We start from the raw sequence: 26,774 nt of genomic DNA on the forward strand, positions 1-26,774 counted from the left end.
GTTTGATTACAACTACATAAACACTACATTTGAAGTTTATAGATTCAGATATAATTTAGATATACAGTATACAAATATAAAATTAGCTTGAGTGTATTTAGACCACATTAACATACTGTATTCCATTTCAAATTTATTTTGTTTACATACTTGTAATCAATAGTTTTGCACCGATTTTAATGTCATGTCATTTCTACTGCTTCACAGGAATTTTTGAAAAACACATTGTGCAATGCGTTTGCTGCAGTTCTCTGACACGTTTTATATTAAATATGATTTTAAATATGATTTCAGAACCCATGTCATGCTCTATTGGCTCTTTGGCTGACTCACCTTTCCTACAGATGCCATATTGAGCATTATGACTGCTGGTACAAATGAAGAGCTGAAATCAACAGAGGTCTTCGTAAAAGGAAATGACATTGCACATCAAGTGCACTGTTCTGCTTTGACATGTCATTTGTGCTTTTCCATTCTAGCTTGGAAGACTGACTTTTAACTCCAATCAAGGTGATTCATTGCTTAGACACAGATTCAATAAACAGTTTGATCTCTAGTATGTTAACATGCAATGAGTTCTTTACTTGCATTCTACATTCGAGCTATTCTGAGGTCAACATACACCACACCGAACGCTGTCTGAACCTTTTGAATAAAACCCAAGCAGCACTCAAAGAGAACTCTGGGAGTCTCTGAGACCATAAAAGAGAGGGACACATTGCTGTGGAGTATAAGAGAGTGCCATGGCAGTGGAAGTAACGTGCTGAGTCATTCAGAAAAGGCCATTAAACTGCCTGGATGACTTCTGAAGTTTCACTAAGCACCCTCCATGCCACTCTGTAATGCATTACCTGGGACCTTGGCAGCCTCTGCCTGCTTTTTAACATGGGAGATAATAGTAACTGTTTAATTATGAATTACTACAGGTTCACGAGATATGGATTACGGTGTATAAAAAAAATGTCATCTGTGAAAATGATTAATGGGCCGCTATTGCCCGTGTTCCTCTACTTGATTGAGCGTGAATTCCATTGACTTGAATCCTGTTACTGCTTTTAAATGTATCAACAGCTCATTTCCTCTCAAACTCCAAATTGTTGGAAAGCATTACAACATCATTGAGTAATCCCGAAGGGTACTCGGCATTACTGTAACTGGACAAACTTGTGATTAGAACGGATGAAATAAAGAATTTAAGATCATTCTATAATAACATCTACAGGGGCTGACTGGAATGTCAGGATGATACAGTATCTTTGGATATATTTCTGGTGTTCATTTAGGTCTTTTTCAGTCCTGCTATAAGTGGGACAGATTATTTTAGCATTTATTGATATTTTGAAAGAGATTTAATATTTCCATAATTAATATTAATTTTAGTTTAAGTTTAAGTAATTTTGTCATGTCCTTTTGTAATTTTTATTGTTTAAAAAAAATACGTATTTCATATAGTTTCAATTAAGTTGTATTTCAGTTTTCAGTTTAAGTTATGTTAGATACTTCAGCTTGAACTTATTTTAGTAAGTTGCCAAGGCACCATTTCTGTTTTTTGTACATTTATACATTTTTTTAATTAAGGTTCATCTAAATAGCTACTGAGAGAACACTGAGTAAATTCACCTATATAATTTACATATTATTTTACAAATCCCAACAAGATCCATGATTAGTTAATAGAAGGACTGAAAAATTAATTAAATCAATACCAAATAATCACATATAAAGCCTCCAATGGCCCATAAATAAAATGGATCTTTGCCAACAAGGCAAACATGATGGACAGACATTACAAAAAGTGTCTTCAGTGATGTTATAAACCCTTTTTGTGTTCTTTTTTTAAAATTAAGTCACAATAAATGAATGCCAAATTGACAGCCCTGGTTAATACATGAACCACTGACCAAAAACCGGACTTAACACCTGCTGCAATTTCCAGGATCTGCCAAAAGGCTTGAGTACATCTTAACTTTGCATCGACGGAGGGGCTGTGACTTATTGGATTTGAGGGCGAAGACAGAATGTATTCAAAGAGCTTTTTCTGAAAGTGCTGCTACAGAATCTCTGATTTTAACAGGCCTGATGCCAAGTCTACAGCTTTGTGTCTTCACAGCACTACATAACTGACACAGCAAGTGTTTCCTAAACACCAGATTTGTGCCTGCTTGGAGTTTTACTCATGTAACGCATGTCAAACGGTGGCTCAACGAAGACGACTTGCTAATAGCGTGTCGCACAATATGCAAGGTGGATTCACGTGATTCCTGTTTGATGTGACATTTCCCGTCAGGGTTAATTATCACATTGCTGTGGTGAATTAGCCTCGCTCCATGCCCATGTAAGCACAGCGTAGAGAGAGGGAGCGTCAGGGGTCACAGCATCGGCGAGCACACATAACAGACACGCAGAGAGATGAGGAAACTTAATCCTTTTTCTTTCATATCCATCTAGAGATTTCCCCGCTGTAATGAGTCTGGAATAAGAATCAAACACAAACAACTATGACCATCTATTTTCACCATAACAACATAATTCTGAGGTCAGCTCTGTTGTCAAAACAGGCAAGGCCCCATACTTATCTATTCATACCATTCCGGTAATGTCTTCATTTCCTTCAGTGCGGAAAGAGCAACGGGCGAAATTATACGCAGATCCGCAAAAGAAAAGCGAAGAAAATCTCACGGGAAGAAAACCTCTCTCAGCACACCAATACACAGAACACATTTCTCATTATATCTAATGCCGACGAATGGCATCTTCAGCCACGCGGTGTGAGAATAGGATTTACACCTAAACAAAGGCAGCACAGAATCAATCTGAAAAGCTCTGGGACTTCGGATGACCAAGAGTCAGAGAGTGTGACTGAAGTGGAGCTCCAGAACCTCAAGCAGTCACCCAAATCCAGACTAGTTCCCGTCAAGCATATCGCAGGCACACTTTAAATAGGGCCCTTCACAATGACAATCGATTCCTGCCCGCTGTCTGTCGCTTACACAAATTAGTGTGACGTTTTAGCCGCTTTCACATTAGTGTTAACATTTGCTTGACGCGGGGTGAATGTTAGCTTCTTAAAGAATTCATTTCATTTGTTCAACCGTAATGAAAAAGACAAAGTCGCAAGATTTCTCTTTGTTACATCAGTGCTTTAGCGCTAAAGAAACATTACCACTGGCACAATGCTTTATCCATACAGAGATACTTAAGAAAATGTGGCATTAAAACAGTATTTCGCAAGAAGGAAGAGGGTTTAGCGGGAGCATTAACAGCTCTGTCTGAATGCACACATTTCCAATGAGTGAATTGTGCATACAGATGCGAGTGAACAGGAAAGAACAAATGTTTCCACATTAGCACGTGACATGGATCCCAATGCCCTCTGCGAAAGAGCCAAATAAATGGTTTCAAAAGTGTTATGACAGGATCAGAATGAAATCGTGTTTTTCCTCAGGCAATCGATGTAGAGGTGACCTATATGGAGAGGTACTATCCATTAAGTTGCACACTTTAAATGGATTAAATTGGACCATACAATGTGTTCCGGTGTGTGTGTGTGTGTGTGTGTGTGTGTGTGTGTGTGTGTGTGTGTGTGTGTGTGTGTGTGTGTCAACCCGGTTCCATTTGGAGACAAAGAAATGTGTAAAATGTCCAAATAAAGAAGTAAAAAAAAAACTTGATGCGAAAATATTTAACATATCATTTAGAATGACTGTAACTATAAAGGGTGAGTGCGGAAACATTTACATCGTCAATGGCCACAAGGCAAATCAATCTCATCCTCTACACGCTCTGGTGTGCGGTTTCGAACCCCTAACAGCTCTGAATGGGGAGAGGGGTCAGTGAATCCTGCCCTCCCTTAGGGCCACAGACCATATGTTCTGAATCCATTAAAATAACACCATGACACTCGCAAAGATGTAATAACAATCGATATTTTTAGTTTACAAATTAATTTTAACATTGCTTATTTTCCCTAACTAGACCTTGATCTTCATGTTTCATTTCCTTTGGGTGGAAGAAATAGAGGTAACACTTTATAATAACTGCATGCTATTAATCATTAGTTAAGCATTAGTAAATCTATATTAGTAAATCATATCTATAATGTGTTTAATAATTGTATTTTCATACTTTATTAATGATCAATATAAGTATTGCATTATTTACAAACTTGTAAGAGATGTCAGTGGTTCATAAGATCACTTAGAAAGTGGGAGTAAATGATGATTAAACTATTTAAATGTACATTCATACATCTTAAATATTTCTATGTTCTGTATCACTGTGTTGTGTTCGTTTCCTTTTTCTGTTTAGAAGATAACTGAACCTTTAAACAGTCTGAAGTTTACAAAAAGTTTACTGACGACTACTACTAAATGCTTTACAACTACCTGAATTAATCATGAATTACAGTAGAAATACATTTTAATAAAGCATTTATTAACACACCAAGTAACTATTACTATATGTCTGAATAACAAGATGTATGAATGTACATTTTAAAAAGTTATTAATAATTTACTTACACTTTCTAATTGATCTTATGAACCACTGACAACTCCTAAATAACTGGTTTGTAAATAATGCAATACTTCCTTTAGAAATGATAAAATGATCATTCATAAAGAATGAAAATACAATTATTAAACACATTATAGATATGTTTATAAATCAAGAATAAAGCATGTAGCTGTATTTATAAACTGCTTATTAATGTCTATTAATGCTTTATAAATGATGAATTATCTGTTTACTATTGCATAACTAATGATTAATAGTGTGCCGTTTTTAAAAAGTGTTACAGAAATGGGTAAAGCTTTTTTTTAATAATTATATAAAATTAATACGAAAAAATACATATTGGACCACGTCAATGTGCTAATTGCATGACATTGCCCTCTCGCTCATTCTGGGGGATGGAAATATGATCAAGCCACTAAATTTTACTGCAATGAATGTGAGAAACTGTTAATGATCTACACGCAGAGTTGCGTCCAATAATAATTAGCAGATCAGATCTGAGAAAGAGGTCTGAATTAAGGATAAGCCATGAATATTGTGTGACTGAGACAGGTGAGGAAGTTCAGACATCTTTTGCAAAAAATTAATGGCATTGCAATATTTCCCTCTAAAACAGCACTGAACATTGTTTTGAAGCACACAGTCATTCTGTGGCCATAATATGTGGACTACTCAAATCTCACACGCAAAACGGCATCATTAGTACTGGTGTGAACTATATTCTTAGTTTTAATATAATATATTTATAAATATTACAATTTAAAATAATGTTTTTCAATTTGAATATACTCAAGAGAAATTTCATATTATTATCAGTGTTGAAAACAGTAATACTGTTGAAACCGTGATGCCATATATATATGCCGTTGTAAATGTTTCTGTAATCCAACTGTCTGAATACAAGCTTGAATAAACATTGTCAGGTCTCCGAGTATCATGTAGGTGAAATTGTTTGCATCTTGTTTGATGGATCTGTGATTATATTCAGACCAGGAGATGTTTCAAGGTCATTCGTGGCCTCGCTACCTTCCACATAAGCCATAATCTTGTATTTGTCCATTTGCAGCATAAAAATACACCGCCATGAAAGGGAAGATTACTGCTGCTATATATAATGGAATATCAGGGTGATCTCTGCCATTTCCCATGGTTTAATTGTGTTACTGAATGTGTTGAGAGAGGGAGAGTAGAAGTGAGACAGAAAGAGACAAAGAGTGTGTGTGTGTGTGTGTGTGTGTGTGTGTGTGTGTGTGTGTGTGTGTGTGTGTGTGTGTGTGTGTGTGTGTGTTCTCCAGCTTGTGTGGCCAGCTGTTGACTTTTTAAAATGGATCATCTAAAATCTGATAGCCATTTGGTCTGAGTGCTGAGACTAAATGCCAGAGGCACTTGCAGACGGTTGGGACAGTTTAGTCCCATGAGGGAGGAACCACTTACAAGGGCCAAAGGAAAGGAAGAAGAGGCCACTGTGCTAAACGTGCCCAACAGATTACCGCTGTATCCAGAGTCTTCCTACAGACTGGACATACGGAAACGTATTCACATCTGATACCAAACACTAACCTCTAACTTCTTAATGTGCGTTTACTTGAGAACTTACTTGTTACTACTGGACTGTGTTGTGAAAGTTGCTTAAAATGATGTGTAGCTTGTGATTTGACACGCTACAGTTTTAAAGTTAAACTTCACTGAAACCAAACGTATTAAAAGTTACCTATACTATAAGACACTGATAAAAAATAGCTCTATAAAAGTGGGGATCTCAATTAGGGTGGAAATATTAAACTGATCAATTTTCAATTGACCCTTCGTAGGGAGTTGATTGACAGGCGATCTGACCAATCATACTTCACCCTCCGCCATTTTGTCCGACAAAGCAGTCAGGAGAGTTAGTAGAGTTAGCCTGTCAGACATAGCAACAGTAACTAAAGGGGGCGGGTCTTTACGAACGGTCAATTGATCTAAAATTGACCGACCAGGTCAAAACAGCAACATTTAGCACTTATTAACAAATGTGAACAAAATGAAAACTTGTATTGTGGTGCTACAAAATAATAAACTACAGTACAATTTGAATAATTTTACATTATTATTATTAATCTTGGTATGTGCTAATTTTCACATATTTCAATGCATTTTAACATTTCAAGGTGTTGATGTTATTTATTGACATTAATGTATTATGAACAAGCTTTATAAACATAATACATATATTAACTTTGTGTATTACAAAAAAAAAACTGAAGACAAAATCTCTAAAGACTAGGTTAATAATGTTTCATCTAGAGGTCGACCGATAGTGGATTTTACCGATAACGATAGCTAGGTTGGGCCATACTTGCCGATAACCGATTAATGAACCGATAGTTTTTAAAATTGATACGGGATAAAAACAAACATAACACTCCAAGTAAAACAGTGCTGAACTTTATTAAAATACTCCCACACTGGCACTTTCTTCAAAGCATTTGCCATCTGAAAATAATTTAAACATTAAAATATTATGTCAAATGTGTGTTTATAACACATTATGCAATATACATTTTTTACAACATGTATTAATATTTGAGCTATACAATTGCACCTTGATCATTCATATTAGTTTGATAGTGCATTAACTATGGTTAACAAATAAAAACCTTAATTTAATTAACAAACAATGAACAATCCTTATACAGCAGTTATTAACCTTAGTTACTGTTACATATGGAATTTTATTGTAAGTGTTATTTCATATAAATCCAAACAGTCATACTTAATTAAAGATGGCCAAATTTAAATATCTACAATGCCAGAGCATTGAAATGACATAAATATTACATGTATAGTCAGTCTCACACTTTTGCTTCTATTTTATAAACACTTGATGATTATCTAATCAAAATAACAAAATATGTATTAAAGTAAAGATGAAAAAATAATAATAACCGAAATCGAATGCTTTTCTGATTCGTTTATGTTTCTGTCGGCTGTATGAACATATCAGTTTGCTTACGTCTCTAGCTTTAAATATGCAACTTCTCTGCATATTAAGTGCATAAAAGTGACCAGCTGGATATGAATGAACTAATGCAAATAGAGGTAACAATTGTGACATTAAACATTCGGGTCGGACTTACGTTTATGTTTGTCAGTGTTTTAACCGCTTGAGGTAGGCTACTACTAATGCTAGCGTCCTCTCAGCCTCGAAGGCAAACAAACATACTGTTGTGCTGTTCTTTCTCTACTAATGCAGCATTTAGTCAACAAAATAATCGCTTTATAATGATATGACAGAATGTACTGTATACCTTTGAGCTGTCGGTGCTTTAAACGCGCATCTGATGTCAGCGCTCTCCACGCAGCATGTGCTCTCAGTGTAGCACGCAGCATCACGTGTCGAAATAAACAGCACGAGGCACAAGTTTTTATTACACCTCTAGAGGCCGCTCTTGTACTGCATCATGCCAGCAGACCCTTCTCAGCTCTCTCAATGAATGACAGCGCGCGCTTCTCAGCCGCTCCAGCAACGGACACAACCAGGAAAAACTATCGGTATATATTTTTGCCGATAACGATAGTTCCACCAGTCAACTATCGGTGCCGATTAATCGGCAAAACCGATGAATCGGTCGACCTCTAGTTTCATCTACATGAAGTGTCCAAATGAACCAATTCACTCAAATGAATCAGACTTCCCCATGTTTCACATGAAAGCGACAGAGATTGGAAATTTAAGAGATTTGATTATTACCTCGGTTCACTTGGCTGTAAAGCGGAGCACTCAATACAACGTGACTAAAACACAGCAATGCATTGTATTGTCACGCTACACTGCTAATGGCTGGAAAAAGTATCTCATTACTGGAGAAGCTACTCAGTTTTGAAAACAGCTGAGCTAGTCACGCTACTGACAGAAATAGTTACTTTTAAGTTACTCTCCAACACCGTACACATGCTTCAGTCAACCCATGATATTTCAATTCCCCGTTCTTAACAGTAACTCAGCGAGTGGTAATTGATAACCTGACACATGGATTAACCTTTCTTTAGAGAATTACAGTAATCCAATTGATTATTAAAACCGAGGGCAAAGGGGTCTAGTGCGATGACAAAAAGAACACACATGTAATTGAGCTACATTAACCCCCTTTGTAAACAGACACACACAAAAGGACATCACTGTCCTCTTAAAACCAGGCTACAGAGCTTTCAGAGGCGCCAGGCCACTCTAGGGCCAGAGAGAAAAAGCCACATTGATTTTAAATAATGTTCCCTGTGACTCATGCATGGGAGGACATTTATCAAAGCCATCACAGAGGTCTGTCTCGTATTCTCTCTCCCATCTAACTCTGGGGTCAATAGCCACACTTTAATATGCCCTATTCCTCTGCTTTCGAAGTCACCACTGAAGACCGATTCCTGTTACAGAACAAAGGCTTTAATGCTAATAGACTAATGGGGGTGTATTTTTGCATCCGTCACTGTGAGAGGTGACGCTATTTCGGTCCGCGGTGATAAAAGCAACAAGGCACCTTAAAGATGAGGCGAGCAGAAATGTGGTACGTGCCGCCTGATCCTTAAAAGTAGGGCGCTGGCAGAGCAAAGCTCACACTTCTGGTCAGAAACTAGGACTCAGTACATTTATCTCCAGATGATGCAGGGGTGCAGTTTCATTGTGATGAAGTGATGCGTGGATGGAGCATATTTCTTCATCCATCAGTCATTTTTTGGGTCTTATTTTAGGGTTTGGACACGTGCTTTAAGCAGCCGTGATTATGATCGAGTGGGTTTGAGGTCAGATTCTGGGTTTAGGTCACTTGTATGTGACACTTCTTGTGGTGATGGCTTGATGGAGTGGTGTGTTGTGAGTGACTCTGTGGATAATGAGGTATGGATGCTGGGAGTGCATCATGGGTAATATGGCTTAAAATTGTCACAGCGCTGTTTTTAGGAATTGTTGGAATTTGTTGTAACAAAAGGATTCGTAGCATGTTGTGTATATTAACTAATTTTATATATATACATGATTTTTTTTTTCCTATTTGATGTGCTGAAATAAACCAGGCATGTTGAACATGTCATGCACACCTCGACCCATAAGAAAAAAGGTCTATGAGATTAAATCTCTCTCTGGGAATATTGCGTTGCGAAACTAAATATTACATCTTACCATCTGTGTTAAGCTGTAGCACCAGTACATGCACTCAAACATACATTCTTGGGTATCATTGCTTCCCTGTGGCAGACTGTGTTGGTGACCTCAGATCCTGTGGAGTGAACTTCCATCTGGCCTTTTTGAAAGTGAGCCTCATAGACTGAGCTGAGAAGTGAAAAAAAGAAAGAAAGAAAAGAGGTTATGCATGTCTTAAATATCAAAATATCATATGGTCCTTAAAAATGCAGATAAACAAAACAATCAATTTAGCATTTAAGAAGGCATTTAAAGATTAATTTTATAAAATGATTCTAAATGGAAGCTCATGATCGTAGGATAAAGGGATTAATATAAACTCTAAATCATGATTAAAGATTAGGGTTTTGGATTCCACTAGACCTTTAACTAACACTATAAACATTCAATCGCATCAAGCTATCGTACTTTTTCTTTATCAAACATCCTGTAAATGTTGAGAACATTGTGAAATAATTATTAATTTATAAAAATGTATATTTGTAATCCAAGGTTCTGCTTACATCCCTTTTTAAATGATGTTGGACACATCTCAGTTATTGTCCAACTAAATCTACAAAACATATAATTTACTCGTTTCCAACCCTGTATGCCAGTCATCTGTAAACATATTTTTGTGAAGGATTTTTTTGAAGAGCATTTAACCCCAGTGACTCTGACTATGGACAATTTTTCAAAATTTCTTCTTTTCTGTTCTACGGAAGGAATAAAGTCATTCAGGTTCGGAATGAATTGAGGGTGAGTAAATGGTTTTGGGTGAACTATTCCTTTAATACCAACCACTAAGTCATTCACACTTATCAAAACTCCCATTTCATAATGAATGGTTCAATTTACAATAGTCTCAGTCTGTTCATGGACCATCTGACACACATTGCACAAAAAAAATTGCATTAAACTATAACTATCTTCTACACAGGCTCCAGAAGTCATAAACATACGGTTTGTGAGGTTCCTGATATAGAATTTCTGAAAGAGGTTTTTGTTTGAGGCAGTTAGCAAAAATTAAACGAGAAATCCTTGAACTGTGCATTCCACTTTTCAGAGTCATTGTCAGTGAAATAGTCTGTACTTTTTAATGGATGTATGCCTGACCACAATATCTATGAACATTTTAAAATGTTATCCATTCATTTAATGCAGTCTGTACAATCCTAAACAGAAACTGTTGCCTCATGACTTGTTAGTCTATTATTGCTATCATCAATTTCAGATTTATAATCTGAAGCTTCACAATGCAGACATTACATGTATATCAGGCTCCTGTCCATCTAAGTGGGCATTAGTTACAATGTGGACTAGACATGTACAAAGAATAATAAAAAAATAGATTTAGAAGGGAAAAGCATAAATATCATTTTTCAAATAAGAGCAAAGTCTTTACAAACAATGCCATATTTGACTAGTTCAAAAAGCAAAATCTTTCATTCAGAAAGTCTCACTTTGGAAAAAAGCCAAGCACTTACATTCAATCTAAACACAGTCCTCTATGCAAGTCAATTTGGCTGAAAACCTGTACTGAACTTTGGATCTTCATATTCCTTGCTTTTAACTGACCTTTAGCTCTCAATTTTACCTCTCTAAATTGTATCATTGATGCTAAAGCTGCCAGAAGACCTTCTTAGCACTAGTGACCTTCTTATTACAGACAGAAGCCAGGTCAGGAGCATATATCAGAACAAGTGCCTGACTGGGGTCAATAGGAAGAAGGAGTGCAAGCTCAGGTCAAGGGTCTAAAAGGTCACAAACCCAAGAGTGGAGATTAACCTTTGAATATGTTGTAATTTGCCTCTGAAAGTTTAGAAAAAAGGATGTGGGCAATATTTAACCAGAATCTGTGTCAATATTAACCACAACCATAAATAAGATGCAAAATATGGGATGCTTTGGTTGGTTTTGATTTCACCAGCTCCATGAGGCGAGAGACTGGCTGAACTAAAAAAGACAGTATGGTGTTTGACAGACAAACACAATAGATTAAGCATCAATAATTATGTATATAAAAGCCCTTCCTTAGAGATAATTGACCAATGTGAAAGTTATTGCATAATTTCCACACTGACCTTAATGTGTTTAGCAAAACAAGAAAAAAATTAAATGTACAGTCCGAGTAGGAGAAAATATAAGCCTGCCAAGGTCTAGTAGGAACAATAGAAATCCTCAGGGTGAAAGTGGGAGGAGATTAAGATCACGTACATCAACACTCGGACTGTAGGGAAGAAAGCTGCGAGAAAGAAATGAATTTATGACTCCACCTGTAGCAATTTAAAAGAGCACCACTGAGGTTATATGACCCACATTCAGACAAGCTTTGAAATAGTCCCATTTTCTTTTCTATATTCAGCTTCATAAATGTTTAGAAAAGAGCTCCACCTTCCACATGAAGCCATTGAGGCGCAGACCACACAGCGCTGCTGAAACGTGACCTTGAGAAAATTTCCATTTCCTTCGACCGCAAACCATCTCAATGCTGGCGTTGACGTCATAAGAGTTGGCTGAAATATCAGACACCAGAAAAGTGGTGTATTGTTTTGCTTCTGATTAAAAACCTTTTTAAAAATTATGCTTTCATACACTGCACAGGGATTACAATCCTCTCTGACCCCCTCTGAGACCTGCTGTTAAGCCGTTTCCCCCTCACTCCAATTTCAGCTAAGTCCTGACTGTTGATATTTCCCTATTTCCTATAAATAATCACCTAGTGTCTCTTGTATAATTACACAGCACCTTGTCAGATAGCCTAATCCCCCTACACTGTTAGTGTCACGCTAAAGCATCGGGCCTTATACACGCCTGACATGCGATTGCTGCCATAAAACAGAATTGCACATGGGAGAGTGGATTAAGTCTAAAAACATGCTAATCCGCCCAAATGAGTATTTCTTACTCTTGCCTGGCGAGCATGTGGCTAAAAAATAAAGCTCCCAAAAGTGTGAAACTGTCCATTGAGTAAATGTGGCACATATACTGTCTTAGCATCTCTGAAATTGTTAATTGCTCACAAGTGCCACTAAATCCGCTGGACATAGTGGGGATTAGAGACTCTCGGCAGCATATGTTTCTAATGTAAGTTCCATTAGCTGGTGTTGTTTTAACCTTAAGCAAAGGGGAATTTTCCATGTCAAACCCAATAGTCCTGCTAATTGGACAGTTCGGCCATCTGACGCTAACTGATAAAGGATAAAGACATGTGACATTCTCAAATAAACAACATTGCTATAAATAAGGAAGGAGTTCTTTTGGTGTAAATGGAATACTGTTTAGATTAGGACCATGGAATTCTAGAAGTTCTTTATCTGATTCTGCTGATGCTGTTTATTTGTGGATAATGTTTAGAAACAGTTCGGTAATGAAGGACAGTTCTGTTGCAACCTTTAACTTGTGTCTAAAACTAAATCTTAACATGTCATGTTCACTTTATATCACACATTTGTTGTTATTCACATGCCAACTCTGTTATAGTCATTTCATCAGTAGAATGTCGATGAGGTTAAATTATATTGAATTTACTTAGAGTAGCTTGTACAATTTTCTAGAATGTACTTCACAAGAAAATAAAATACCTATACAAGCTATATTTAAAGGAATAGTTTAACCCTAGAAATAAAAATGGGCATTATTTACTCACTCCTATGTCAGTCCAAACCTGTATGACTGAATTCAGTGAAAAAATATATAAACTGAATATGAAAGAATATGAAAGGACTGAAACATAAAGTTATAATAAATAAATATACTTATTTTTTTCACTGAAACTTAACATTCATTAACTTTACTTTACTTTTTCTTGCCATATTCATGAAAAGCCATGTCGTCTGAAATAAGAATCATTCTTTTGAATCATTCCTTGTGAATGAAATAGAGCAACCGATAAAAATGTCCATGGGGAAAAAAAAGGTCAGGTTAAGAGCAACATTTCATTTTTTTGGTTTCAACTATCCCTTTAAGCAAAATGACTCACCCTGCTGATGGAACTTCCCTTACACATTATTTGATACATCAACATGAGGAGTAACATTTCCAGTCGAACATATTACTAACCTGACAGGTGGAGCATCTAATCCAGGTCATCGCATTTCAATTGGTTTATCGAATTGCTTGGAAAGTCACCAATTTATCCTGGATGGTTAATTTTGGCACTCACTTCGGAGTTTTAATGCAAACATTGGCTTCACATACATTTGTTCAACACTGCTCCTCACCTCCAGATTTAATTCCGTTTTGGATGTTTACTCCATCTTTAACTATTGCAAGATTCACAGGAGCGGGCAAATTGAAAAAGTGAAAATATGAAATTCATTTACATGTGAATGTTAAATTAGTCTACAGTCCACAGTGGTTCTCTGCCATAGAAACCATCTTCCCTGTACGCAGATTCAATTTAATGGCGGAATGCTTGTATAAAAATAAAGGTCCCTAATGAGTTCTGCACTAGCGATGAGCGACAGCTTCATAATAAGGCATAAATCACAGCAGACAGTGGTGTTTCTTTGAAATATGGCGTCTGGGAGAGCTGTCTGAGGCAGTGGAGGTCCGCGCCAATCCTTATCACCCTTTCAGGCGTGGTGTACATCATGGAATCCAGATGGCCTGTCATACATCAGGCCTTTCAGCTTGCTGACACACACATTCACAAAGTTGCCTCTACTTTGCCTAAACTGGAACTTGGAGGTACCTTGCAAAAAACTCACCTCTGAGAAAAGCAAGTAAAATCGTTTTTGTTGCCTTTCCATCATACTCACACCCTTGTCTTTGCTGAGGCACACCTGCGAGTGCTGAGATCTCGAAAGGCGCCATCATTACGAGGCTGTCATGAGAAGGTGGCCCCCAAGGACTTTGATGGATTTGATTCTTCCTACTTGTGGCTTTAGTCTAGAGTAGAAAGGCCTTTTGAATATATGGCCTTTGGCAAATCACTAACATTGATCTAGCTCTACGTATACTCATAGGTTCATTTTTAAATTTGTACGCATACTTATTAAAATGTAAATGATAAAAAATAATAATAATTACACATACATTGGGCCCTATCTTGCACCCAGCGCAATTAACTTTGTACACTAATGTTGCTGTTTGAGCATAAACAACATCTGCAAAGTTACGAAGCTCAAAGCAAAGGGAGATATTTTATTTTAAAGGTGCTCTTGGTAACTTTTTCAGCTTAATAAATCCGTTTAGAAATCATTTGGATGGTTAAATAATCTGTTCTGGTGAGAATGGTTACTTTCCCCGCTCCCCCCAGCGTTCCCAGGCGGAAAACCAGCCTTGCAACATTGGGACTAACATCCCGGTAAGTTGAAAATAGGAAGTCTCGTGAGAAGCGAGAACGCGTGAGAAAGAACGAGAAACACGAACTGCTTTATGATACTGTGTATGATGTATTACCCACCCCGGTAGACATAGCTCCACACGATAAAGTTGGTGCGTCTGGGACTCATTTGTTCACCACACTGGCTCCGACCATAACAAAAGCACATGAGCAGCGGTAGAAAGGGGGAGGAGGGCGCCGCAAGTGACTTTACGACAGTGATGTGAAAAATATACGCACCGCAGCTGTAGGGGGAGCTCGTTGAGAAAAGCGGTGGCTAGAGTTACCGAGTGCCACTTTAAAGGAATTGCTTTTTAAGGACTACAACAAACGGCAGGTAGGGACTACACTAGCTCCCTCCCGGGTTAGTGACATTACAAACCCTAAAATGTACATAAACCCTGCCCCCAGGAACGCAAGTTATAGATTATCATGACAGAATATGCTAATCAATGACTAGAGGATAACTTAACATAAGCTACATAAATGAATCAACTAACCATTCAGAAATGTTGTCTACATGTTGTCACTTATTATTGAGTCTCTATATCATATCCCGACTCCGGTTTGAACATAAAAGGCTAAAAGTTTTAGAAATGTTCAGTGCGTGTCTGTGTGAGGTAATCAAATCTGCTAAGGACACACACTTTTGAAGCTCCGCCCTCTGTGCCGAGAGCAGCAGCTCATTCGAACTTAAAGGGACAAAAAAAAAAAAAAACTGTGCGTTTTTGCTCACCCTCAAAAAGTAAAAATTTTAACATGCTATTTAAATATATCTGTGGGGTATTTTGAGCTTAAAAGTCACATACACACTCTGGGGACATCAAATACTTATTTTACATCTTGTGAAAAGGGCATTATACCACCTCATTAAATATAACTATTCTATGATGATCATGTCTTTCATTTCTAAAATAAAAATCATTTTGATTGTCATTAAAATGAATTTAATCCACTGGTCCCTGACTGCTTGGTCCGTTCTTGTGAGAGAAAACACATTTAAGTTACATGTTGATTCTGGCAGTCAACAACAGAGCAACTCACGTGTGCACTACGTTTCTGCATCTTTCGCGACTGAATATGAGGGGGAGAGGGGCAGGGCGGGCTTCCTGCAGCATAGGTCTGCGGTGTCCATATATGGTATATCCTGCCCCATCTTGACGTCAAGTCGGGGCAGAAATTAAAATCTCATATTTGAGTGCGCGTGCACGTGGGCTGGTTTACGAACCCAGGGGTAAACAAACGCTTCACTTTTAAATATCAGCTTCCCATGCAGTGTATAATCATTAGGCAATCATAACTTGTTGATTCTCGTGGAAAAGTGAAAATTACAGGTCATGACTCGTTTAAAAAACGTTTAGGGAAATAAGCAATATGTGCATACTCAAATGTATTCAACGTTTAAGAACAATACGTTATTCTTTTTTTTACTTCCATCACATGGCATCTTTACTGTCATTAAATTGAAATTAGTTTTTTTCCCCTTTTATTTATTGTGGACACTCCTATGGGTCAGTAATACACAATTATTATGAATACACTATAGCTATAAAGCATGAGCATAGAACAAATTCTCTCTTTCTGCTTGCCCTTTTTTTCTATGCAAGTTTATTAAATGAAAGAGACACCCATAACTGGCTGAAGATACACATGCACACATGCATGCCCATGAATATATTTACACTCCATTTGTTGTTCCCACTTGACTAATAGACTCACAGACTGAAAGTAATGTCTTATGAAAATACACCACACACACTTGTGCCATGTTCCCGATCTAATTTGAAGCCAGTGGAATCTGTCCTTTTTAATCATGACCAGGATCTGGAAGGCCATCAGTAAAACTCAATTATCTGCCATGGCAGAAGTCAGGGAGAAAATCCAGCGTTTACACTATAAACCTCAGGAAACCCACCTCGCTGGCTCCGTTCTACCCGTCACGTTGAAACAGTGTACGTTCCTATGCGGTCTACCCCCACCCAGTATCAGCTGAGAGAGTGATGAGTATGGCCGTCTCTGCTCCCATCAGTGCAGCATTATCTTAAATCATCAGCAATTTCTCCCTCGTCCTGTCCTGATCTCAATCGTTACCTGCAGCATCTCCTCTGCAGTCCCCCCAAGCCCAGCTCCCAGTCGGCCCATGGCCAGCCGTTTATTTCATAGCTGTGTGCTTGTGGTCTTATCGGGCCAAGAAAGAAACTGTATTTGGAGTTATCTGATGGGCCTTCATGGGGGTGCCAAGCACACAGCAGTCACAGTTGGTTACACGCTGATTCCCCACATGAAGTCGTGCTTTGGAGATAATGAAATTCACTCCTAAGGATAAAGTTGGTGAGGAAAAAGACTGGGCAATTACTCAGACCTGTTATTTTGTTACATATGGGTTGGAGGGATAATGGCGTCCACCCCTGTCCACACACTTCGGCACCTACACAGTTCATGTAACTGAGAGAACAGGATGTAGCCTATTGTTCTTGGCTTTTTTTCCAGCAGTTATATAATTTTAAACTATATAAATGTTCACTTTTTTGGTTAACCTTCAGATTAACGTCCTCTTTCTTGCAGCACAAATTAATCCAGTGATTTATTGAAAATCAGTAAAATGTGCCCAAATTATGCTAACATTATTATTAAGGGAACATAATCCAGATATGGTGGTATTAAGATTAAAGTACCACATATTTTGGCTATGGTGGCATTTAAGGAAACAGTTGAACGGATGAGGCAAAAATGAAATAATTGTTACATGGGGAAAGGAAACACACTTTGTTTACGACCTTGGCTTTTGTGCACTTTTTCCTGTTCCGCACATCTGATGACCAAATACATAAAATTTTGTCCGCCCCGGGTCTTAAACAAGTGAGTTTCCTCCCTGCAGGGAATTTTTGCTAAGAGTGCACAGGTTTATAATGAGGCATCAGAGTAAATGCTGAAAAATACAGAATCAATAGTTAGAAAATATGTGAAATCGGGGGCTGTCTGAAAGACGAAGTGAAGATACTACAAATTAGGCAGCCTGTTTTATCTTCTGGTGCTTTAAATCAGTAACAACTTCATTTAAAAAAAAAAAAACGATTAATATACATACCTGACACCTCAACTGAAATGTTACCAAATGGATGAATAGAAAAAAGGAATGACAGAATGAAGCTTCACTAACTTGATCAGATCTAAGAATAATTTATCATAAATCAAATGATGAAATTTCTATCCTCCGTATATCAGAGATCGGGAATGTCAGAGGAGTCAGCAATAGATTTGCAATAGCATATGCATTACTCTCTGAAGCCAGTGTCACTGTGAGGACTCGGGTTGTTATACTGCCAGACAAGCTCCATTTTTATCCACAAACCCAGTTCATCTGACACTCCGAGCTGATAAAAATCCTATTTGTTTCCTTATTAAAAAGCCTGGTCTTTTGTTCTGTCCACTCTCATCAGCTTTGAATGTGCAAATGGTCTTTTGGCTCTCTCTGGCCTTGAGAATGAGAAATGCCTCGGAGCCTTGGGCACTAAGGTGCAATAATGTCTTTGATTTATACCGCTCTTATGTCAGCAGATTTAGAGCTGGAATATTGTATGACCCCCTGTCACTGCCAATACATACTGAGTGGAGGAGGGGGTGAATGCGCTTTGATTTATTTATTTAGATTTCCCCCTGAACCCCCTCATGTGTATTGAAAGTCATTTTGATTTAAAATGATAAAACGGTGGAAAGCTTAAAGTTTAAGATGGCATCAGAAATAAACCATTTGTGGATGTGAGTGATTGCCTGTGTCCGCAGACTCCTTGCTTTTCAAACACATCATATTTTCTGCTGTTATGTTCATACATATTCAGTGCATTATTTGCATTGTTTAGAAAAACACAATCTCAATCAATGACGAATTTATAAAAAACGGAACTGTGGCGGCTGGTAAATTCAATCCATGCCAGTGCGGTCTTATTGGTTGATTGTGTTCCAAAGCACATGGCTGTTTATCACATGGATAATTCGTTTTGATTAACTCCTCTGAATGCACATCAGTGGAAGTCTTTTGAAGTGCATCAAACATTGCATTCATCCCTTCAGGGAATAAACGGTTTATTTATCTGTTTATTTTTCTTATTTGAATAGGTAAAGGTGCTTGAGCTGGAAGGAAGGTGACAGCAGGCTTTTGTATGCCCAGGGCATGTAAGCCTGGACAAGCCAGTGAATGGTGATGAATACGAGTGTGGAAGATGTGTCTTGGGAAGAGACAGGAGAGAGGAACGCTGCAATGCTAATCCAGAGCCTTAGGTGGTTTCACTTACTGCATCCACAGATGGTCTGGGAGTACGGATAGCCCTCTGGAGAATGTCGTCAGGTAGAGAAGGCTGTCAAAAGATCACGGGCTTCTCGCGTCTGCGCCAAGACTCTGACGTTCGTACTGTAGTGCCCGACTCAAACGTTGCAGCTTTTCAAAGGAAAATTATATACATTTTGGGCACAGTGTTAATCTGAGGCCAACGTGCATTAAGTAATTTATTAAAAACCAGACAAGTGGATTATGTTCCAGATGATTTTTTTTTGTTGTTGCATCGGCCTAATTCCTTGAGCCCAGCATGTCTGTTGCTCTGCATGCATCTGTGGAATGATTGAAATTTCTTTTAAATGGATTGGCTGCCTTATCAGTTAGACACAGTTGTTTTGAGGACCCTTATCTTGACTTCTAACATCACTATGATAAGTTATGTACCAGCCCAGCGTGTATTAAGACAGTCTCGACGTGCAGACGGTGCAGAGAGCCAGCTGATCCCCCCAAGCTGCCCTAACAGATTGATACTGCTGAGAAAAGGGAGAAGCCAGGTACCTGATATTCACCCACCTAACGGCCCCTCTGTCTGCTCTCCCCCTCCCTCCATTCTCCTTTTTACTCACTGTCTTCCTGTCTTTGTCTTTCCTGTCTCTTTCACCACTGATTAAGCTAAATATAGACCAATAAATAAACAACCCTCACACACCTTAAAGAGATAGCTCAGCTAAAAATCAAAGTTCTGTCATTATTTACTTACCCTCACACTCGCCAAATATAGGATATGCTGTTGTTATTTTTTTCTGTGGAGCACAAAAGAGAATAATGAATAATTTCTTCATGCATTTTTCCCCAAAAGCTATCAAGCTACAAAAAGCAATGCAAAAGTACCTCATATGACTTGTACTATATAGACGGATAGGTACTGTAGACAGATAGACAGACAGCAGGTTAGACATCATGTTTGGTCATGTTGGACATTAGTAACATAAACTTCAAAATTCTATTTTTGTGTTTCACAGAGAACATAACAGCATACTGGTTTGGAACAACAAAGAAAGGAGAAAAAAAAAAAACTATCTTGCTGGCACATTGATCAATCTCGCAGGAAATTCAATATTTATATTTTGATTCAGGTGACATTCGTTACCTTTTTCATCCTTTCTTCAAACTAAGGGAATTTTTCTTTTTATAATGGATTGCAAGTGACTTTAGGTCTGTCATTTGTGTACTGCAATATCATCACATCCTCTCATTAGCTGCAAATAACATAACAGGCAATTTATACAAGTCATAAAATTGGAAGCGTGTCAAATCTTTCATCTACAACGTCTGTCTCTTTTTTTCCCCCTCAGAGTGGACATTTTCATTTCATAATGCAAGATAGGAAAAACAGAGGCTACCTGAGGAGCCTGAAAAAATCTAAAAGCCCTTGTTTTGCTGTGCCAATGGTGCTCGAAAAGCATCTCTAGAAGTTCCAATTTACAGCTCTACTTACAAAGTCTCATTGTGTTGGATGAAGTACTGAGTGCTGAATGCGCTCTATTCACTGCAGCTGGTTTTATGATGTGTAAAAGATAAGTGGCCCAGTGTCTCTGAAAGTGACGCCTCTGATCTGACAAAAACACTGTGAATGCCTTATGTGCTGCTTACCCATTGATTTCATACCGCCATTCAGCGTAACGCATGAAAACACCCTTGTGCACAATAGACCTTTGTAGAGGCTTCTCAAGCTATAGTGGATAGTACTGCTTTTCATGCTTAATGCAAGGTCTAAAAATGCATGGTTTAGGTCAGTTCCTCTTCACAGACAAATTGGCAATGTTTAACATGAGCATGTCTCACTAGTATGAATATTAAAAATAAAATACACGCAATTTTATGCAAAATACATTCTGAAATATTTTATATCAATTTGACCAAATTATTGGGAGAAATGAATGTACAGTCAGCAACTGTAGTAATGCTATTTTATTCTAAGTGCAAACACGCACGCACACACGCGTCGCACACACACACACGCACACGTGTAGGGTGCAGGGTTCCAGCACACTTACTGGTGACAAAACATTCCAATTAAAGTTATGCATCCGTCTGTTTGACCCGATGATGTTATTTTTTTTATTTTTGACAATCAACCTTGTGGACATGTGCACAGCACAGCACAGTCTGGATAAACTGACAGCTGACATCACCTCAGGCTGCCAAGTGACGTTCCCTGGCAACGCAACGTCCTGCTCAGTCAACAGTGTCTTCCCAATGACTTTCCATATGCCCTCTGACCATTACAGCTTATTTATTTATATATCTGGTTCCTTAATTTTTGCCTGCAGCCTGACTGTTGGTCCAAAGCAGATGCTTAGCATAAATGTTTTCTGACATTTGTCATTCCCGTTCTTGAAATGAGTCAGAAGAACTAAAGAACAAGCTCCTCATGAAAATAAGTCGGGTTTCTTTAACCTTATTTGATGATTTCAACAAATACATTAATTTCCTTAACCATCCAAAATACATTATAGGGATAAAATGTGGGTAATGATGCTTTGTATATTGCTCATACCAGTCATATAATGTACACACGTTTACTGTGTTTTATAAATGGAGACGGTTATTAAAACTTAAAAATTAGCTCACTGAAAAATGAAATGTATATAAATTGGAAATTTTAATCCCATGACTTCTTTTGAGTCAGATTATTACAATAAATGAGTTGATCTTGTTCACAAAAATAGTCAAAACATCACAATTAATCTATGTAAGTAAATCAATTTTTCCTCACCCCAAGCTATGTATGGCTTCAGAAAACTTAGAATATAGTAGTATGAACTGATTTGTATGATTTTGAGTTTTATGACATTGCATACTTATTGAAGCTTGAAAGCTCCAGTCATCATCATGGAACAGAGCGACTGGCACATTAGCAATACAAGACAAAACAAATTATATATTTATATATATGAGGAATGAAAAGTTGTCCTTTTTGTGACTTTTTGAAAGAGAAAGGTTTATAGAGGGCAATAAATTATGGAGGAAAAACAATATCTGAAAAAGTTATTGAACTCACATCACAGCAAAAGTACCTAAGCGTGCCACCATGAACAATAACAATCTAACCCAAATTTTAGAATAATTCAGTCATACCTCATTTTACTCAGACCAGCAAAGACAAAAACGTATGCAGGTATAAACCAGCACAACACTCATCACACTCATCAGCACATTAATACACCAATCATATTGTTGAAAGTTAAAATACACCACTATACTACTGTTTTAAAACTGATGTCTCAATCAAACCGGCTGTCCTCTAGAGAGCAGACATCTCCACATCTATAAAGGGCTTCCCATCGAGCTCACTCTCCCCTTAAACAGATGCAAAGATTAATCACTTTCTAGAGTGTTAAACACTCCAAACCTGCCCTTGAGGAGTGAAGGGTCTATTCACAAAATCTCTATTAAGGGAAATATGTGCCATGGACCAATTAAGGTACCAGGAGTGCTTGCAGAGATCATTAAGCAGGTTTGTGTGTGGCTCAGGGGCTCTTCACAGGAAGGACCAGCACTCGGGAGAGCGACAGAGGGTCTTCTTCACCATGGGGAGTGGGGCACGCCAACCAGACAAGCCTAATGTCTTTGCCTAGAGAAGAACGGTTCATTTGGAGCCATTAGTGAACTACTGAAGTTTGAAGTTACTGCTCTCCTGGAAGAGAACATTAGAGCTCCATCTCTCTCTCTCTCTCTCTCTCTCTCTCACACACACAGACCCGCTGGAAAACAAACGATAATCGTCACTTAACGAGAAGTTTGCGCATAGGGGGCCACCGTCAAATAGATGTGAGCTAGCCAGTCAAATCATAGCACAAAAAGCCTGTTGCAAATCCAATATATGATAGTTGCTAACAGAAAGTTCTCTAACACATAATGAGGCTTGTTATAAAGAGTGATCTAAGTGTAGCGGTTTATCTGCACAAGTGCTTATCAAATTAACAATTTGCAAATGAAAAAGACTGCACAGTGGTTTTGTTGAGGAAATTGTGACCAATGAGTGCAATTGTATCTACTTTGCTTAAATATGGTCAGAGAGAGATGTCCATTTTTAGAGTGCAGATGCATTATGGGACTTCAGAGGAAGGACGCTGGCAGCCGAATGTCCCTTACTCTCCAGAGGCCACCGTACTTTATCTACATGAATGGATTTCATAAGCGGAGATAGTGTGCAGAGCAAGTGATAGTCACTTTAAATGACCCATATCCTCATCTTTAATACATTCTGTCCCCCTTTTACGGTTAAGCCATGCATTCCTGCCTGCCAGGCTGAAAGTCATATGATAAGATAAGGAGATATGAACACGTCCCTCTCCTTCTCCTTATTCTTGTTGAAGCCGTCTACGAAAGGGGAGGATGCGGTTAATGGCTGTTTTTGCGTGGAGAGAAACAATATAATAGCATGGGTTAATTGAGTTTGTCTTGTTGTGCCAGTGCGACATATTAAAGTCAGTCAATTTATAATTGCTTCTGTCAATCTCAATTTTGTCTTTGAGGGAAGGGTTGATATTTTTGTCATTTCAGGTTAAGCACAATTTTGTGAGAAACAACAGTAATTAAAAAATAAAACTTTTCCACTTCAGCTTCAGGTTAACGCTAATACACTATGAACAAACTTGGTAGACGAGTGAATCAAAGGAGGCATTTCTAAATAGGTGGTGTGTAAAACAAATATGAGGCTTATTTTTTTCCAGTATGTTTCTGTGTAAACCATCTCCCACCCCGATCAAATTTTAATCGATTCTCATTTTTACGAGCCAATATCGATTCTTAAAGGGATTGTTCACCCATTAAATTAAATTACGAATTAATTAGACATTAATTACTCACCCTCATGTTGTTCCAAACCTGTAAGACCTTCGTTCATCTTTGGAACACACAATAATATATTTTTAATAGAAAATCCAAGAGCTTTCTGTCCCCTCAAATTGACTGCAATGTAATTGCCACTTTCAAGGCCCAGAAAGGAAGTGAAGACATTGTTAAAATAGTCCATGCGGCTACAGTGGTTCAACCTTAATTTTACGAAGCAATGAGAATCCTTTTTGTGGGCAAAAATAACTTTATTTAACAATTTCTTCTCTGTCTCTGACGGTGTTCACATTGTAAACAGTGCAGCGCTTCCGGGTTCTACGTCAGAACGGCGACTCAGTATTGGCCGACTCCTGCGTCAGCATGGTGCTCAGGTGAGCAGCGTCAGAGACTGACACAAGAGAGAAAAAAAAACTTGAATGAATATAGTCGTTATTTTAGCTTCTCGTCTCTTTATAAAATTGATTCAAATATTAATGCATGTTTGAATAAATCCGCCAAGTTTACAGTCACCATTTAAATGTTTATATTTCATATAGGCCTATATATACATATATACATCTGCAAAGCGTTTGAAAAAAAATCTAAAAATGATAAAATAAATGATAAATTAAGCTAAATTAAAATACATTACTAAATAAAATAAAAATGGACACAAATTAAGTGGCACTAATACACTAAGCTAAGAAACTAATGCAGACAAACATTTTTAAAGTTACCACATTAATTTTGATAAAACTAAAGCTGAAAAACCTAAAAAAAACAAAAAACAGAAACTGTCTAAACCTATCAATAGCTAAACCAATTTAACAAAAAAAAAACTAACTTAAAAATATCAAAACTATAATTACCTTGCAAATACCATACAGTACAGTAATGTAAATTCAATAAAATATATTCTCCTATTTAATAATTATGTATTTATGTTGTACATATAAATTTCGGTTTTGACAGCTGGCCAGCAAATCAACCATCCCACAGTCCTTTCTATTTCCATGCCTGGTGCAAACTGCATCATTGTACAGTCTGAAACAGGCTTAAGAATTATATGGCATTGCTGCTTTCATCTAGAGTGACTTCCACCACTATCGTCATGTTCAGATGGCATTGCGTGAATTGCACAGAATGCACCTATGGTTCAGTGAACCTGTGGCACTGAAGCAGCTAATGCTCGCTGCAAGCCAGAAGAAGAAATAGTGGCTTTTATGTCTCTCATACTCCTGTGAATCTCTGGCGTAGAGCATGCTCTGGTGGGCATTCCCACAACCTCGGTCCTCTTCGGCAGCTCAGCCAGCAAAATAAACCCTTAATGAGAACTTTATGAGACACAAGATGCCTCACAGGCCAAAGCTAATGTATATCTGAATGAAACCAGTGGCTTTGTGTTGTGTCAGGAGATTCAGCCAGCACGAACCAGGCAACCCGAGGTGATAGCGGCGCCCGCATACTGAGGTGTGCCGAGCGAGAGCCAACATGTCAGTATCTCTCAGAGCAAACACTGTCACAGCTAATTCTACAATGAGCATGCGATGGGGCCCCGCAATGACACAAAACAATTAGGCAGATGTTCTCACCAGCCTCCTGAGCCAGAGCAATAAAACATACTGCCACCACAAGTTATTTCACAACTCAAAATCTCAACCAGACAGGAAACATGTCCCTAGTATTATCTACGATAATATGAAATATGGGGGATGAGAGCAGAAGAACAGAGGACATTTACTGACAAATTGTCACATATTTAGAGATTATTTGAACATGGACAAGAGAATGAAGCATCATCCAATATATTAATAGGCAAAATATTTTTATTTATTAACTAGCACAAAATTGAAAATCTTGCAAATGGACCAATGAAGCCCCTCAGAGTAAAATGATGCCAATCTGCAGAATATAAAAATAGCCTACATCATTTAATTTAAATACATTTTTAAAAAATGTGTCAATGTAAAATACTAAATGAAACATTCTATGTACATTTATTGAATTTAGTAATGACAGACAAACCAAAGAATACAATCCAGTCAAACAGATTCATCTGAATTAGAACGTCATAAAAGCAGTCATCTTGCCTCACTCTCAAATTGTTTCAAACTGTTTACGCTGCACCTTTTCACACAGTGAAAGTGAATAGCGAGTGAATGAATAGTAAATTTCCAAAAAAAAAAAACATTTAAGTACTTAGGCCTATAACAGTAGCCCACACAAACTGAACACTATATTTTGTGAAGATACATACACTCAAATTTGGACATTATGATCTTTAAATACGCACAAGAAACAATGACATTTAGCATTATTAATGTCAAACCTGACATGACACGTCTTGAGGCACCATACTTAAATATACGTGAATAGCGTTTAAATTTTTTACCTTCAGATTCAGTACCTTAAAAACAATTTGTTATTCAATAACATTTTTGATCCCATAGGGGGGAAAACTGACACAACATTAGGGGCATAAATGTAAATATTATCTATACCAGTCGAAAGTTTGGAAACATTAATTTTTTATATATATTTGAAAGAAGTATCTTATGCTCAACAAGGCTGCATTTATTTAATCGAAAATAAAGTAAAACAGTAATATTGTGAAATATTATTTCAATTAAAAATAACTGTGTTCTAATTTAATGAATTTAAAAATAATA

At 37.6% G+C, this 26,774-nt stretch overlaps 1 long non-coding RNA gene across 1 annotated transcript in view; it reads right to left on the reverse strand.

The window, feature by feature from the left end:
* LOC306998091 overlaps positions 1 to 26,774 on the reverse strand; it is a 99,048-nt gene that overhangs the window by 48,762 nt on the left and 23,512 nt on the right. Inside the window, exon 2 of the long non-coding RNA XR_013797513.1 lies at positions 9,665 to 9,814. This is a non-coding gene — a long non-coding RNA (uncharacterized lncRNA). The remainder of the gene's footprint in view (positions 1 to 9,664; positions 9,815 to 26,774) is intronic.

This window comes from Phoxinus phoxinus, assembly GCF_949152265.1.
Source record: "Phoxinus phoxinus genome assembly, chromosome: 5".
Taxonomy (NCBI): domain Eukaryota; kingdom Metazoa; phylum Chordata; class Actinopteri; order Cypriniformes; family Leuciscidae; genus Phoxinus; species Phoxinus phoxinus.